Source organism: Podarcis bocagei, assembly GCF_964188305.1.
Source record: "Podarcis bocagei genome assembly, chromosome: 7".
In the NCBI taxonomy this organism is placed as follows: domain Eukaryota; kingdom Metazoa; phylum Chordata; class Lepidosauria; order Squamata; family Lacertidae; genus Podarcis; species Podarcis bocagei.
Window position 1 is genome coordinate 60,918,910 of NC_138132.1, and position 14,013 is coordinate 60,932,922.

The 14,013-nt window shown below is 42.7% G+C and overlaps 1 protein-coding gene across 1 annotated transcript in view; it reads left to right on the forward strand.

Annotated features, from left to right (window-relative positions):
* ITFG1 (integrin alpha FG-GAP repeat containing 1) overlaps positions 1-14,013 on the forward strand; it is a 119,763-nt gene that overhangs the window by 16,937 nt on the left and 88,813 nt on the right. The window lies entirely within an intron of this gene.

Below are 14,013 nucleotides of genomic sequence, written 5' to 3' on the forward strand. Positions count from 1 at the left end.
TAATCAATGAGATACCCTGGAAAAGCATCTGAAATAGTGTTATTTTAATTTGGCTACAAAAACAGATTCGTTATTTCAAGAATTATTCCTGGTCTTGAAAACCTCTTTATCAGTGGAATTAATAGCATTGGCCTAAGTAATGTATTTCCATGCATTGCTGAACAAATTCACAGGTTGTTTAGATAAATGTGAAAACGATCCTGCCTAAATAAGTATAGAGCTGCCACCGTATTTTCTTCGATACAAAAGTACTTTCAGCATATAAAATATAGACTCCATACAGATAGCCGTGGTGTGAAAGCGACGTGGTTTGCTATGAAGGAAACTGTTCAGTCTGAGTGTAGTCAGTCAGATTGTTATTGTTTGTAGCCAGTGGCCATTATCATTTATTGCAGTAGCTATTTGGTGGCAAGTTATACCTGCACTCTTCAGTTCTGCTCAGCTTCATTCACAGTCTTTTTTTCTGTGATGACTTAACCAGTACTGTGCGCCCAACGGGCTTTGGATTTGTGGTTATCAAGCACCAGTGCTTGGTAAAGCTGTTTTTTGAACTGAGGTTGTTTGTGATACTATTATTGTTATTAATTTAATTTATATCCTGCCCTTCCTCCCAAAAGAGCTCAGAGTAGCACAGACACAAACAATAAAGCATGATAAGGTCTTGGTGGGGTCCATTGTTCAATAGAAGAAGCCAGACATCCCACCAGGTAGCACAAGTCCTTGTATTCCAAGTTACATACTGGATTGTGGCCTAAAGCTTTAAAGAATTGCAAAGAAACCTTTGTGTGATTGTCATATTTGATGGCTTTATTTATCATATATTAGTATTCTCTGTGCAACATTACTTTTTTTCAGCAGGAATAGTGTAAGAGAGGAAGGAGTAAGGTGTGTAGAAAATTGATGCGATGTATGCAAGAAAACTGAATTAACTGTGCACTTACTCCATGAGTACAGCTCTGCCTCCTCTTCTATCCCCTAACCTGCCTTCCTCATTAGGAAAACCCCATGAAAGCCTGTACTAGGAACCCTTCAAGGAAGCTGTGTATGATCTTGTGAGTTATCATCACATGCGTAGAGTCGAGGTTCAGACAGCACAGGAATGAAGGTGCAGAAACTTTAGTGGGAAGAATGTGCATTATAAAACAGACATTTTTGTCTATGTGTGGAAATTGCACAGGTGTCTGCTTGCTTAGATTTTTGCGTCCCAATTTCCTTATGCACAGAATGTGCTTATTGGGAATGTAGAAACCACTGAGTTCCATTAAATCGGCTGCAGTGAAGAAAAATAAGTACGTAAATGTCACACAAGATATCTTCTGTTGGAATAAATGGAAACAATGAGTGTTGGGAAGAGAATTAAGTGGCTGTCTGCAAAGATTTTGCTCAACAGCAGTCAATGCAAATCTCAACGTGTGTTTCTCTCTTTAAACATCTCGTACAGTGTAGGCATTGCAAAAAAAGCGTAACCTGATGTGCTGCTGGCTGTTTGCTTGAGATGTTGGATGCTTTGTGTAATCAGTTCTTTGAGGAGGCAAGCAAAGACATTTCAGAGAAAGAGACGGCGCCTTTCTGCCCTGTGCATTGCTAATTGTAATGCAGGTAACATCCCTCTCTACACAAGCAAAGGCGCTTCTTTGTTTACTGCCTCAATTCCTTTCCTTCTAGCAATAAATCTGCTAGTTGGACAATAGTTCACAAACCTGTTCCTAGTATCCTGTTCATTACAAGACTATCTAAAGCCTGAGTTTGAGCATGCAGCCCAATAACTTCGCAATACAAGCTGCCAAATAGAAATTAAAAGCACTCTGGGGTCAGAGCGCATTTGAATTGGAAGGGATAACGGCATCCATTCATAACTACATGTTCATCTCTTATCTGCATTCATCTGCCCTCTTAACTGCCCTGACGGCACCCTGGCAGAGGATTCCACAGGGAGATTTGGCTGGTACGATCATTAATCCATTTTGGGCACTGCCATTTCTGTGCTGCTCTGATGGTAAACTGCATAGCAGAGTAATGCAGTCCTGCTGCTGCAGTAGCCCTACTGCCAAGGGTGCTGCAGGTTCAAGTGGAGGAGGGTCATGAGATTTACCTAGGCTTCTGGGAAGAGGACAGAGTGGCTCCCTCCCACCTTTCGTTGCTATTGCCATGCATTTTCTGCTGTCACGAACACTGTCGGTGATCACAGCAAGCAGGGCAGCTGGCCTGTGCCAAGCTGGGAAGGGGGCAGGCAGCAAACCAAGTAGAACAGCAAGAGTTGGTGGCAGCATCAGAGCACAAAGGCTTGCATCTATGTAGTTAAATGAATTTTTATTTTCATTATTATTTAATGTATTAACATCTTGCCTTTCCTCCAAGTTGGATTCAAGGCGGCTTAAAACATTTTAAAGCAACATTATGAAATACAAAGTAATAAAAACAAACTAGTTAAGGACAATAATTAAAATGCATCGGAACCCATTTAGAACCTGTAAATAAAATGCAGTTTGACTTGACAGCAGCCCAGGGATCAGTATCATCCTCACCTTAGCTTTCAAAGGCTTCTCTCAATCGAAAGGTCTTAGCCTGCCAGCAGAAGGGTTACAAAAAGGGAACCAGCCTAACCTCTCTGGGGTTAGGGTTCCTTCTCCACCACCGCCACTATATTTGCACATGTGTGAAATGAAGAAGTATATGTAAAGTAAAGGCACCAAAACAGTTTTTTAATGAGAAAAGGGCCAGAGTCTCTTTATTAATAAACCTGGTTGTAATTGGAACAATCCAACCCTCCCATTCAAACCTGTTAGTAATCCTATTTATATGTAATCATCGTAAGGGGAAAAGATTTCCTCTCATGTCCTTCACCAGCCCCACTGCCCCCTGCCTAACTTGGAACTTTTTAGATATTTTAGACTACAACTCCCCATGCTAACTGGGGCTGATGGGGTTGAACTACAAAGTCTGGAGAGTGCCAAGTCAGGGGAATTGGTCCTTCACACATGTACCTGTACCCTGCAATGCTCAGGATTTGTGCTGTCCTCCGGCAGCACGAGTTAGTTTACCCTTCTTTAATTGCTGTTAACAGGCGACTTTATTTTAGGAATGCTTATCCTTGCCAATTGTGGCACTTGCGGTGTGGAGTGGGGAAGGAAAGCAAAGCACTCCTCTCTTGGGGAACCTGACAAATCCTTGAAATTTCCTTAGCTGCTGTTGCTGCCCTCTTAATGTTGATTTCAATTACCCTTAATGTTGATTTCAATTACCCTCCAAAGAATCCTGTGCTAATGACCCTAGAGTAGTTTCCGTTATGTACATAGTGTGTTTTTCCTTGCATGTGAGAAACTATGTATTCATGTGCATTTTGTATAGTGAACCTGGCTGGGCTTCTAGCTGGATTTTCCCCATGGAACCAATATTCTGACTGGTTTGCCCCATGATACTAAAGTGTGGCTTAGCAATGTGTGGCCAAGCCCCTGAGCAAGGCATTGGGCTCGCGCACTCCATGCTTCCCCCCCGCTGGTCAGTAAAACAGACTCTGGCTGGCTGGTTCTTAGCTAAACAAGCCAACTTCAACCGTAGTTTAAAAACCTGGCTTGTGTAACTAACAATTGCTTGTTTTTAAGTCCCTATTCCTGGCTCACACGTCATACTAAGCCAAGATTCTTTGAAATTGAAAGTAACCTCAGCTGAAGCCCTTTTCATGGAGGTGTGGGGTGCATACCCTCCAAGATTTTAATGGTGAAAATAGGGACGTCCCATTCCATAATGATAATTTTACTGTTTATACCCCACACATCTTACTGGGTTGCCCCAGCCACTCTGGGCAGCTTCCAGCATACAGTGGTACCTCCAGTTCCAAACTTAATTTGTTCTGGAGGTTTGTTCTTAACATGAGGCGCGCTTTCGCTAATGGGGCCTGCCACACTGCTGGCGCACGACTTCCACTCGCATCCCAGGACAAAGTTCGCAAGCAGGAGCATCTACTTCCAGGTTAGCAGAGCTTGTTACCCAAAGCGTTCGTAAGGAGGACGATATGTAACACGCGTTTCCACTGTATATAAAATTATAATAAAACATTAAAGATTAAAAAAAAAAACCTTCCCTATACAGGATTGCCTTCAGACGGCTCAGGGATTGGATAACTCCATACCTTCCAACAATTCTCCAGTGAAAATAGGGACATCCTAAGGAAAAGTGTAACATTCTGGGATCAAATCAGAAACCGGGCCAGCTTCTGTAAATCAGGGGCATCCCTGGAAAATAGGGACACTTGGAGGGTCTGGGGTTGTAATGAGAGAGGAGCATGCAAACCCAATGCCTTGCTCAGTTGACTGAGGCCACTCCATTTAACTGTGAACTGTGTTAGGTGCAAACTAGCCCTCTGATTCTATGTACCTGCCCAGATGTTAATATATTCACCAAAGGCTCAGCTCTGGGATTCTGACCTTCTGAGGAAAAAAAGGTCTCTGGTTGACAAAAATAAGGTCTTTCTTGTGGCAGCATCTCAATTGTGGATCGCTCTCCCCTTATCAGTCTTTGATGTCACTTAGGTACCAGGTAGATATGGTTTTGATTGTCCTGGATGTTTACTGGGTTTAATGCCTCTTTAAATTGGTTCTTAAGAGCCGTCATTGATAGGATCTGTTGATGTCTGAAGCTGATGCTGCTTTTTCTGTTTGTTATCTTTGTTCTTGTATTTTTTAAACTGTATTTTATAGCCTACCTTGAAGATACATTTTTTAATAATTCTCAGTAAAAGGGTTTTAAATGAGTAAGGTAGCCTATAATTGGTTACCAAAAAGCATTATGAGCTTGCAACTATATTTTCAAATTATTGCAGAACTACATTTCAAATTATATGCAGGGGGCTAATGTTTTTGCAACATGGTTGTGTTGGGATATTTTTTTCCTCTGGTAAAGTTTTTTTTTAATGAGAATCAGATACTGAATGCAAATGAGAAATTAATTGGTTTTCTTGCAATAATGTTTGGCTTATGAACTGTTGAACATAAAAATAATGAGTTTCAAAAGCCTGCTGATGTGGAGTGGGGTTTCTTCCACTGTTCATGGAAACACAGGAAACTTTGCATCCAGAATAATGGTATTTCCCGTCCTCATTGCCATGCAGTAAACGTAAAAATCCCAGAGGATGAATCCCAGTTGATCTGCATAATTGGAAACATAATTTATCTGTAGAGAAGAAATCTTAATACCTGTATGTTTAAATGAAACTCCAGGGTTAAAAATGTAGATGTAGTCGATCTTATTCACAGATGAGCCGTTAGTTATGCCCAATATAATCTCTGCTCAGTGCAGTACTTAACAATTATTGTCATAAATCAGTTGAGTTTTGAAACATTTGTTTAAGGCTTTGCTCTAGAAATCTAGAGTCGCCAGTTGTCCTTGTTCCCAGTAAAATATTTTGTGATAATCTTTATTAGTAGTAATAGATTTTTTTGAGGCTTTGTTTTTAATTACTTAATTTAGTACTATCTGAAAGAATCAGTGCTTTAAAAATGTTGTTATTACATCAGATTACCCAGCGGACAATGCTGTTGTTCCTGTTGCAGCCTAGAACTATTTCTGTACATCTCTCAGGTATTTGCTAAGTGCCTTATAAATTCATAAATAAATAAACTCAGTGTTTGGAGTCAGGCAGCAGCGGCATTCGCACGCAACACTAAGCCAGGGGGTAGCCAACATGGTGTCCTCCAAGTGCTGTTAGACTACAGCTCCCATCATAGCCAATGATTGGGGATGGGAGTTGTTGTCCAACAACATCTGGAAGGACCACTTTGCCTACCCCTGCATCTCGCCATGAGGCTGGTTTATGAAGCTGTAATGTGCTTGGTCTGTTTAGTGGTGCACACCGCCCAAACACTCCTCCCTCTTTTCTCCTCCCTTCATGTGAGAGGGTAAATAAACCATGAAGTGGGCTACCTTAACAGTCCACCTGAACCTAGGATATTAGTTTGTTTTACCATAATAAACCACAATAGCAGGTCAGCCTGAAATCAAGGGTTGTTTTCAGCTTAGTTGTCATGGTTTATGACAGTGAAGCCAGTCACAATCCAGGGTTCAGATTGCACAATGCTATGCCCACCTTTTTGTGGTTTGTTTATCTGCTTGCACCCATGCACAGAAAGGCTTAATAAACCAAGGTTTGTGTCTGCACTGTACAAAAATGCAGTTGTCTCTGGCCTCTGTCTCTAAATGCACTTATTAACAACTTGACCTCGCAAGATTGTGACAGGGAATGAGATAAAGGGAACGACCATAGACCTACTTTCGTCACATCCAGTAGGACTTTTGATATCCCCATCCCAACATCCTTCAACCAGCAGATCCCAGTGACATTTCACAAACTGATTCTGTAGATTTGTCATGCATTATGGGGGTGGGGTGCTGCTTAAGAAACAACAACCCAAAGTTTCCTTGGGTGTGCGGAACTAGTTATGAATTCTGTTGATCCCAGCCAAAAACACGTTTAAAGCTCAGCACAAGGTAAAAAATAAAATTAAATCAATGAATAAAGTGACTGTAGCATAACAGACACAAATAAATAAGAATTATGTTTGTCTCGATAAGCAAGGTTGCTTACATGGTTTTGGTGTAAATGTTGAGGTGGGGATAGATTGCAAACTCTTTGCAGACTAATTTCTGCAGAAAACAATTACAGAACTATATTTTGAAACCTGGGGACAGAATGTCAGAATTGCCCAATTATTATTTCCTTCACATTCCCCAAACACTAACAGCCTAAATGCTGTAATGCTTGAAAATAAGTGTTTTAAAATAATTGTTTTTCAGGTGAGTGTTACTTAATGCAGAATGAAAATTCTTCAATTTAATATAGTTTATAAGATTATATTTTATGTTTCAAAGATTAAAATGCATTAGCTTTATTATTATTTTCAATGTAATTACATTTCAGGTTTCCACAAATAAGCAGAATATGAAATATTTTTGCAATCTGTTTTTATGAAATATACAGTCCTTCATTTCACAGTCCAGGAGTGTGAATGTGCAGCATCCAGAAATATACTTTAGGCTAGGCCTAGGGGCATATAAAGAGAGGGTGTGATTTTTTAAAAAAAGCTTTTGAATAGGTGACCCCTGTGTCGCATGGCAGGTTTTTTGAAAACTCCCCCAAAGCCATTTATGTACTTATAAATCCTGGAAATAAAATAATATCCTGCCCTTTGCCAGTAAAGCTCTCACAACAGCTATCAAACAAATAATTTAGAACCTTCATAGAATAAAATAATGCTTTAAAATCACAAAGTAAACGTTTTACAATCTCAAAACAGCATCAGCTTAAAAAACAAAACAGCAGGTGATAACATTATTCAGTTGTATTTTAGAATCCACCAAATGCCTGGTCTTCCAGGTAGCATTACTATTGGAGAAATACAGGTCAAAGTCATTACACTCTGCATCCTGGCCAGATCGAGAGGCTGCACTGCCAACTCCAGCACAGTTGCCCCTCTCACAAGCACTGTTTGATGGCCATACATTTGAGGATGGGGTACAAGCCAACCAGATTCCCTGACATAATTCCAGATTGGATCTACTATATTAAAAGCAGCCCTCCACATTGAACCGTGGGCTAACAAGGCTGCAGATCTTATTTGCTGTCGGTCTGTTCGGCGCTCAGTACAAAGGGACCCTCAATACAAAACTAAATGCACACAAAAAACCCAAAGACGTAACCATATCCAATTTAAGCATCAGCATTGAGCTGGGATTGGCCAATGGAATCATAGAATTGTAAGTTGGAAGGGACCCCGAGGAAGTAATGCATTAACTTGGAATTCAGTTTGAAGAAGCCGAGTGGTAGACTATCTCCTTTGCACATGGAAAGTCCCAAGTTCAGTCCCCAGCATCACCAGTATAAGGCTGGGAGCAAACCTGGTTTGTCGTACTCGAGAGCCACTGCCAGTCAAAGTAGACAATACGGATGGGTCTTACTCAGTGTAAGGCAGCTTCCTGTGTTCCTAAACTGACCTGATTGCCTTTCTGCAAGACACACTGGGCTCTCACAGTAGAGATGGGTGGGGAAAGAGAGAGAGAAAGAGTGCAACACCCATTTCTCCATCAACAAAGAAGCATTGCAGTTGGCGGCTCTTAGTTTAATAGCAGAAACACCAGTAGTGTGTTACTATAGTCTTTTTGTATCTCTCTCATTGTGACCCAAGGTGGAGCTGAAATCCACCTACTTCAAGTCTGCTGTGCAATACAAGTACATTTCTGGGTTGCTGTCATAGCTTTCCCCAAAGCTGGTACCAGTTGTGTGATTTGTGCTAGATGTTTTAGGCAGCCACTTACCGGGGGGGGGGGGCAATATCCTTTCTTCTTTCTCCTCTCCCCCTTTTTCAGAAAACAAACAGAACAAACCAATCTCATCCTAAAAGTGAGGAAAAGGCAACATGCATTACAGTAGACAGAGCATGCTTCTCTCTCTATAAACACCTTTTTTTAAAAAAAAACAACTCACCAAACCTTTTAGACATTTAAATTATCATCTTTGTGTTAGCTCTTTGTAGCTTGACTTGTGCTTTTGTTTTTTTTTAACAAATCCTCACATTTATTCCTCCCACACAGCAAATAGCTAAACACATGTTTTGTTTTATTGCTACGCTGCCCAACATCAGAGCCATTGTGTTGTTGGCTGGTTTTAAGAAAAACAAACCCAATCTCCATTTTGTTTTGGAGATGGTTATTATTCCAGTCCTATTGCTTTGTGGCTTTTTGTGTGTGTACACTTTCCTTAAAACAAATTTATTTTAATGTAGAAGGTTGATGGTATATTGCTTAATCAAGGTAAACTCTAAGCGATTTCCTTAAAATAATTTAAAACATTCATAAGAAAATCTTAATAAAATCAACAGAATTTGCAATCTATAGTTTGTAAGAACAATTATGCATAGTAAAATTACATGTCAGGGCATGCTTGTCTAATCATAAAAGCTTTTAGCAAGCTTCAAAAACAATGAACTTTCTCCTCCGCATTCTCTTCCCACTACTCTTTTTCCACAACATAATACTGTCTATAACATTAGTGTCTCCATCAGATGTAACTGATCTTTAGAAAGGACTCTGTGAACTGAAAACAGTTGTACTTCTGTATGTATGTATTTTTGTTACTCAAGAAAATCTTTATTAAAGAAAGGACTTTTATTTAGTGTAGGTAACTTCAACTTTTTTGGACCCACTTTTAACCCAAAGATGCAATTGAGGACCCATTTCTTAATATTTTACTAAATATTTGCATGGTGATGGTGCTCTTGTTACGGCCCACCTTGGATCAGGCTGCAGACCCCCACTAGTGGGTCCCAACCCACCAGTTGAAGACCAGTATATTTGTACAAGTACCTCTTCTTGCCCGGCAGAGCTTCCCCTCCCTCTCCTCTTCCTATTCCCCCCACCCCAAATCTGCTCCAGAGGGTTAGAGAAACCCTGATAATAGATTAGAGGAGGACACAGGAGGAGGAGAGACTGGGGTTGCAGAAGAAGAAGAAGAAGAAGAAGAAGAAGAAGAAGAAGAAGAAGAAGAAGTTTTTATTTATACCCTGCCCTCCCCAGCCAAGACCGGGCTCAGGGTGGCTAACAACCAATAATAAAAACAAGTTGATTAAAATAAAATTTATAAGCAAAAGTCCTAATTGGATGACTTCTTTGGATTCAACTATGTACAGCGAAGCCACCTACTTTCTGTTCATACGTGGTTGAGCTTCTGTTGGTTTCTACTATTGTGCTGCTTCCTGACATCCGTGTTTTTTAAAGTAATAGGGAGTAGAGAACCTCACCTCTGACGTGGTGCAGAAAAATGATTTGTAAGTGTCTCTATACCACACATAGAAATAGAAATAAGGGGAAATGTGTCTGAACCTTTCCAAGACTAACTCTAAAACCTCTTCGGTACAAAATAAGGCAGCTAGTGTATTGGTAGCGACCAGCTGTATGGAACACATTTCCTCAATATCAATATCATGCTGGGTCCTTCCAGGCGCAATTGAAGCTTATAGCTCTTTGCACCTAATGCAGCAGCAGGCAAAAGGTTGATCAGGATCCAGCCAAGAAATCTCTGGATGATTTGCAGTTGATCAGCAAGCACGTCTAGTTCCTTAGTAGCAATGGCAGAATCTTTCTCATTTCTGGCCTTGTGCTAATTGCTTACCTCTCAATCTGTGAACCCCACCTTTAGAATAATAGTATTGACTTGTTTGCTTTGGCCCAGGCAGGCATCTGTGCAGCTCCATTGAGCAGTTTTAAAATAGATGTTCACTGATCTTTGTGCACATTTGTACATGCAGCTTATCCCAGTTTAGGGCTTGTTTCTACAGTAGGTATTTGAATCCAGCTGTTTAGTGTTGTAACAAATAAAATGATTACATATATAAAAACAGTGGAAACAATTGCTTATATAAAAATCATTTTAAACACAGTTTTAATGAGTTCAGATCCAATACAGATACAGTGGTACCTCGGGTTACATACGCTTCAGGTTACATACGCTTCAGGTTACAGACTCCGCTAACCCAGAAATAGTGCTTCAGGTTAAGAACTTTGCTTCAGGATGAGAACAAAAATTGTGCTCCGGCGGCGTGGCCCCAGTAGCTAAAGTGGTGCTTCAGGTTAAGTATGGACCTCCGGAACGAATTAAGTACCTAACCCGAGGTACCACTGTACCAACTTGTATGGTTTTGTTAATGTATATTTTTTAATTCAAAATATGGTGAGCTGCTTTGGGAATTTCTCTTTAGAAAGTTGAAATAAAATATCTCTAAATAATTTATTTTATTCAAACAATTTATATACTGCTTGACTACAGTTGTCCCTAAGCAGTATGCCACATTGTGGTGGTTGGGGCTGATAGGTACAACAACACATGGAAAGCATCATGTCTGCAAAGAATGGGCAAAGGTTTCAACCTCAGTCCCTGGGGAGACACACCTTCAGATTACCCCTCAGCCATGACGCTTACTTAGTCACTCTGTCTCTCAGCTTAGCCTACCTCACAGGGTTGTTGTGAGCATGAAACAGGAGAGGGGCTGTGTGCTACCTCGAGTTCATGGGGCAATAGACAGGATAGAAATGTAATAAATAAAAATAAATTCTGGACTTGCTTGCAAAGAATCGGAGAGCTGCTCTAGGTGTGAGCGGTGCGTGTGTTTTCAATTTCCCCTTCCCTCCGTGTGTTTGTATTTATTTATATAAAAGTTTATTTATAAATCATTTAATATTTTGAAATCTCTAAGTGGTTCTTTGAATCGTGCATCTTTTTATTTATATGCCTCCTTTCCGTAGTCAAAACCATGCTCATGGCAGCTTACAACATGAAAAATATTGCATAATTACGAACATAACGAACGTAGTGATAAACAATAAATGAGACATTGAAAAGTAAACCAACAAGCTGAAGCAAGTTCCACATAAATCATAATAAGATCTAAGATAATACAGTGGTGCCTTGCAAGACGAAATTAATTCGTTCCGCAAGTCTCTTCGTCTTGCGAGTTTTTCGTCTTGCGATGCACGGTTTCCCATAGGAATGCATTGAAAATCAATTAATGCGTTCCTAGGGAAACCGCCTTCAGACCAGGTCCGGGGACAGTCTGTCCCCGGACCTCTTCTGAAGGCTGAGGGGGGGATAAGGGCTTTTCTTCCCACCCCCAGCATTTTAAAAAACCCCGGGACAGCGGAGGACTTCCCACCCCCCCGCCCCGCTTCGGAGCACCGTTCCGAAGCCGGGCGGTGGGGGAAGGTGTCCCCACCCCCCGCCCCGCTTCGGAGCACCGTTTCGAAGCGGGGCGGTGGGGGAAGGTGTTCCCACCCCCCCGCCCCGCTTCGGAGCACCTTTCCGAAGCCGGGCGGTGGGGGAAGGTGTTCCCGCCCCCCCGCCCCGCTTCGGAGCACCGTTCCGAAGCGGGGCGGTGGGGGAAGGTGTTCCCGCCCCCCCGCCCCGCTTCGGAGCACCGTTCCGAAGCGGGGCGGTGGGGGAAGGTGTTCCCGCCCCCCCGCCCCGCTTCGGAGCACCGTTCCGAAGCCGGGCGGTGGGGGAAGGTGTTCCCGCCCCCCCGCCCCGCTTCGGAGCACCGTTCCGAAGCCGGGCGGTGGGGGAAGGTGTTCCCGCCCCCCCGCCCCGCTTCGGAGCACCGTTCCGAAGCGGGGCGGTGGGGGAAGGTGTTCCCGCCCCCCCGCCCCGCTTCGGAGCACCGTTCCGAAGCGGGGCGGTGGGGGAAGGTGTTCCCGCCCCGCCCCCCGCCCCGCTTCGGAGCACCGTTCCGAAGCCGGGCGGTGGGGGAAGGTGTTCCCACCCGCCCCCGCCCCGCTTCGGAGCACCGGGAGAAGCGGGGCGGTGGGGGAAGGTGTTCCCACCCCCCCGCCCTGCTTCGGAGCACCGGGAGAAGCGATCTCCCCGCAGCCCCTTGCTTCAAAAGAGGTCCGGGGGCAGCGGGAAGCGCTTCCCGCTGTCCCCGGACCTGGGGCTGCGGGGAGAAGATCGCTTCTCCCCGCCGCCCCTTGCTTCAAAAGAGAAGACCCGCTGTCCCCGGGGCAAGCTTCGTTTTGCGAAGCAAGCCCATAGGGAAATTCGTCTTGCGAGGCAACTCGAAAACGAAAAAACCTTTCGTTTTGCGAGTTTTTCGTCTCGCGAGGCGTTCGTCTTGCGGGGTACCACTGTAATAATAACAGCAACAACTTCCTCCAACAAGTCCCCAATCCAAGAGTCTGTTCGGCAGCCTCAGCTTTTGTAACTGGAGTCACTCAGGGTCCCCCTGTCCCAGGCCCTGGAACAGTGTTCTGGCCAAACAACACCTTATTTTAATCTTAATTTCATTTAATTTGTAGATCATCTTGTCAACATTTGTTGTTTGTTCTAAAGTTGTTTTTTCTCTCTTTAGTTTTAGAATTTGAATCAGCCATGAAACTTGTAAGCATTAGTCACCTGGTATAGAGTTGGTAGAAGTTTTAATTGTAAATACACAATTCTCACAAAAAGGTGTTTTAGTTCTTGATTGTGTTTTTGTTACTGTTCAGACAGAAAGAAATCTCAGAATTCAATTTAGCTCACAAACTACAGCCTGTTAAATAAAATGTGGCTGGCTTTTAAATTCCTGTTCTGAATGCTTCAGTGCCGGACACCTTGAAATAAGCAGGATTTTTTGCTCATTGGACAATTCAGATTTAATTTCTGTAGAGTTTAGCTAAGAGACTAAAAAGTTGTATTTCCAGCCACTTAGTTGCACAACCACAAAATGCATACTGAATAAAATTTACTGCCAAGAGTAGTGTGATGGCCATTAGCTCAGTTGGTTGGAGTGTGGTGCTGATAATTCCAAGGTTGCAGGTTTGGTTCTGTGTATGGGACTTGATCCTCAAGATGGCTTCCAACTCTACAGTTCTATGATTCTATGTCTGGATAGCTTAGGTGGCTTTGAGAAAAGAATTAGATGAATTAATGGAGGATAGAGCTACAGTGGTGCCCCGCAAGACGAAAAACTCGCTAGACGAAAGGGTTTTCCGTTTTTGCGTTGCTTCGCTAGACGAATTTCCCTATGGGCTTGCTTCGCAAGACGAAAACGTCTTGCGCTTTTTTTAAAAGCCGCTTGAAGAGGCGCAGTTGCGACGGACCATGCTTTGCAAGATGAAAAACATCGCAAGACGAAAAGACTCGCGGAACGAATTATTTTCGTCTTGCGAGGCACCACTGTACGTACAGCTATTAGCCAAGATAGCTAGGAAGTGCCCTGTTCAGAACCAATACAGCTCTGGATACCAGATGCTGGGAAGAAGAAAAAAAAGGGGGGGGAGTCTATCCCATTTATCCCTGCTTATAACCTTCCCAGAGCTAGATGAACCTCTAGCAAGGTTTTATTTTTGTAACTAGACAATGGATGATTTGGATATAATAGCAAAACTGTTGTCTGGCCATCAACTCTAAGCCTTTAGCTTGCATGCTCCCTTTTCCCTTCCCTCTCTTTTTTCTGGGTATTCTAATTCCTTCCCTGACTTCTGATTTTGAACCAACTA